Source organism: Phocoena phocoena, chromosome 13 (genome assembly GCF_963924675.1).
Source record: "Phocoena phocoena chromosome 13, mPhoPho1.1, whole genome shotgun sequence".
Taxonomy (NCBI): Eukaryota; Metazoa; Chordata; class Mammalia; order Artiodactyla; family Phocoenidae; genus Phocoena; species Phocoena phocoena.
Genome location: NC_089231.1, coordinates 26,908,043 through 26,911,805, shown reverse-complemented (window position 1 = coordinate 26,911,805; position 3,763 = coordinate 26,908,043). Strand labels below are relative to the sequence as shown.

General features: G+C 39.5%; 1 pseudogene; it reads left to right on the top strand.

Annotated features, from left to right (window-relative positions):
- The first annotated feature begins 212 nt into the window (after window positions 1–212).
- LOC136132511 (small nuclear ribonucleoprotein Sm D3 pseudogene) lies at window positions 213–677 on the top strand (annotated as a pseudogene).
- The last annotated feature ends 3,086 nt before the right edge of the window (window positions 678–3,763 follow it).

Below are 3,763 nucleotides of genomic sequence, written 5' to 3'. Positions count from 1 at the left end.
AATGTAACGAATGTTTTACAAAAGGAGAGGAAAATAAAAATTTCCTTAGCAAGAGGGGAGTTTTTCTTTTGTCTGTAGGTATGAATAGTATAGGAAGCAATTAATGGACACATTTTTTGAAATGGTTCTGGCAGCGTGGGCGGGTTGTTCGCGCACCTGTTCCTGGAGTCGCAAAAGAAAGGGAGACAGGAGCAGCACGCTCTTCCTCAGAGATGTCTATTGCTGTGCATGTTCAGGTCCTACACGAGGCTGAGGACCACATTGTGAATGTCAGACAAACCCGGCAACGTGTATCGTGGGAAGTTCATGAGGCAGGGGACAACAGGAACTGCCAGATGTGCAAGGTCACAGTACCCTACAGAGGTGATGGGCGGCTCACCTGGACTGTACATCTGTGGCAGGAAGATTCACTTTCTGATCTTGCCAGATATGCTGAAAAACTCACCCATGTTAAAAAGCATGAAAAAGAAAAACCAAGGCTCGGGGCCAACCGGTGAAAAACTGCTATTCTGAAGGCCCAAGCGGCCTCAGGAGAAAGAGGATGTGGAAACATTTTCCAGAAGCAAAGATACATTGTTGAAGAGAACTTTGCCCTTATTTTTTCTTTTAGGTTATCTGGGTTGGGGTGTGGTGGTGGTGAAGTGCATGCTTATGTATATGCCCTAGGTTTTCTTTGACATCTTTCTCTTTAGATGAGGAGAAATGTTAAATTTAATAAACATGGTAGTGGGTTTTTTTTTCTTCTTGAGAAAAAGAGACAGGTCTAACCTGGGGCAATTTTGCCCTCCACGGGACAATGGGCATTTGGCCATGTCTGGTGATATTTTGGGTCGTCACAATTTGGGGGTGCTCTGGCATCTAGTGGGTAGAGGTCAGGGACCTGCTAGACATCCTACAATGCTCAGGTTAGCCCCCCAAAACAAAGAACTATCTGGCCTCGAATGTCAACAGTGCTGAGATAGAGAGACCCTGCCCTAGCCCAACAAATCTAGCTGGAGAATTTCAGTGAGAAAAAATGGGTTCCTCTCTTAAAGGAAAAGACACATGCTGCTGCCTTTGTGTTTTCTTTCTAAAGTGGTGGCTTTAATTAAAACTAATTTTACCATATGACCCAGCAATCCCACTACTGGGCATATACCCTGAGAAAACCATAATTCAAAAAGAGTCATGTACCAAAATGTTCATTGCAGCTCTATTTACAATAGCCAGGACATGGAAGCAACCTAAGTGTCCATCAACAGGTGAATGGATAAAGAAGATGTGGCACATATATACAATGGAATATTACTCAACCATAAAATGAAACAAAATTGAGTTATTTGTAGTGAGGTGGATGGACCTAGAGTCTGTCATACGGAGTGAAGTAAGTCAGAAAGAGAAAAACAAATACCGTATGCTAACACATATATATGGAATCTGAGGGGAAAAAAAAAAAGGTCATGAAGGACCTAGGGATAAGACGGGAATAAAGACACAGACCTACTAGAGCATGGACTTGAGGATATGGGGAGGGGGAAGGGTAAGCTGTGACAAAGTGAGAGAGAGGCATGGACATACATACACTACCAAACATAAAGTAGATAGCTAGTGGGAAGCAGCCGCATGGCACAGGGAGATCAACTCGGTGCTTTGTGACCGCCTGGAGGGGTGGGATAAGGGAGGGTGGGAGGGAGGGAGACGCAAGAGGGAAGAGATATGGGAACATATGTATATGTGTAACTGATTCACTTTGTTTTAAAGCAGAAACTAACATACCATTGTAAAGCAATTATACTCCAATAAAGATGTTAAAAAAAAAAGAACATTTGAAGAAGAGGAAAAAAAGTCAAAACAAAAAACTAATTTTAAGACAGGGTGAGATGAGATTGGGGAGTGATGTACATGTGAAAATGAGGGATTTGAATGCTCTAGGTTACAGGATTTTGTAGGTAGTAGTGTGATAAGATCTCTATTCTAGGAAACTAACACTGGGAGTAAGTCAGGGGTCAAGTGACCTCCAAAGATGTCCTCTGAGAGTGTCTCATTCGTGATAGTCCCCATGTCATGACCCCTCATCTAGGCTACACAGCCTCCTTTCTGACCTCCCAGCTCCTGGCAGTCACCCTTTCCAAGTCACCTTAATTTCTGGAGAATATTTTCACTGGGTATAGAACACTTAACTTCACAGTATTTGGTTTTCTTTCAGCCCTTTAAAGATGTTTTCTATGACCATCTGGACTCATGTTGTTTCTATGTCTTGGCTATTGTAAATAATGCTGCAATGAATATGGGTGCGCAGATACCTCTTCAGGATAGTGATTTCATTTCCTATGGGTATGTATCCAGAAGTGGAATTGCTATACCATATGATAGCTCTGTTTTTAATTTTTAAAAAAAACCTCCATACCGTTTTCCATAGTGGTTGTACTAGTTTATGGTTTCACTGAGAGTGCAGTTCCCTTTTCTCCACATCCTTACCTCTTGTATTTTTAATAATAACCATTCCAACAGGTGTGAGATGATATATCATTCTGATTTTGATTTGCATTTCCCTTATGATTAATGAGGTTGAGCACCTTTCCATGTACTTGTTGGTCATTTGTATGTCTTCTTTGTGAAAACGTCTATTCAAGTCCTCTGACCATTTTAAAATTGGATTGTTTGGTTTTTTGCTATTGTATTGTATGAGTTCCTTACACATCTTGTATATTAACCCCTTATCAGAAAGATGGCAAATATTTTCTTACATTCCATAGGTTGCCTTTTCTTTTTATCAATCATTTCTTTTGTTGTGCAGAAGCCTTTAGTTTGATATAATCCCACCTGTTCATTTTTGTTTTGGTCATGTGTGCTTTTGGTGTCATATTGAAAAAAAAAAATCATTGCCAAGACCAATGTTAAGGAGCTTTTTCCCTAGGTTTTCTTCTGGGACTTTTATGGTTTCAGGTCTTACATTCAAGTCCTTAATCCATTTCAAGTTAGTTTTTGTGAGTGGTGTAAGATAAGGGTCCAATTTCATTCTTTTGCATGGGAATATCCAGTTTTCCCAACACTATTTATTGAAGAGACTGTCCTTTACCCATTGAGTATTCTTGGCTTCCTTGTCAAACATTAGTTGACCAAAAATGTATTTCTTAATGTGTGTCTCAGTTGGAAACATTTGAAAGCCAGTTGTTATGTAGAGAAAATTCTTTAGAAACACTTATATTACATTTGGAAATAAGTCAAAAGATAGTACAGCATATCCTTTCAATGTCATACTAGAGCATTGTTTAAGAGGCCCAACTGCTTTCCAAAAGGACTTTTTGCGATGATGGAAATGTTCTATATCTGTGTTGTCCAATATATTAGCCATTAGCTACATATGACAATTGAATATGTGAAATGTGGCTAGTGTGACTGAGGAACTGAATGTTTAACTTTATTTAATTTTAATTAGTTAAAATTTAAATGTAAATGGCCTGAACTAGAGGAATGTTTCTATGTCCTTTAGAAAAGAAAATGTCAAGATTTTACTGCCCTGTAGAACATTAACTAATTTTGTATCTAAGCTAGCAATCTTATCCTAACCTTTCTTCTCAAAATGCCTATAAATACCCAGTTCCCCAAAATGCTCTTTAAACCAGCTTTACCATCTTACTGGCTCCCTCAGTGAGTTAGATAAAACCTTTGACATTATGTCCGTTCATATCAAAGAGAGTCATATTTTTAACTTTTTTGTGTGTGTGTGGTACACGGGCCTCTCACTGTTGTGGCCTCTCCCGCTGTGGAGCACAGGCTCTGG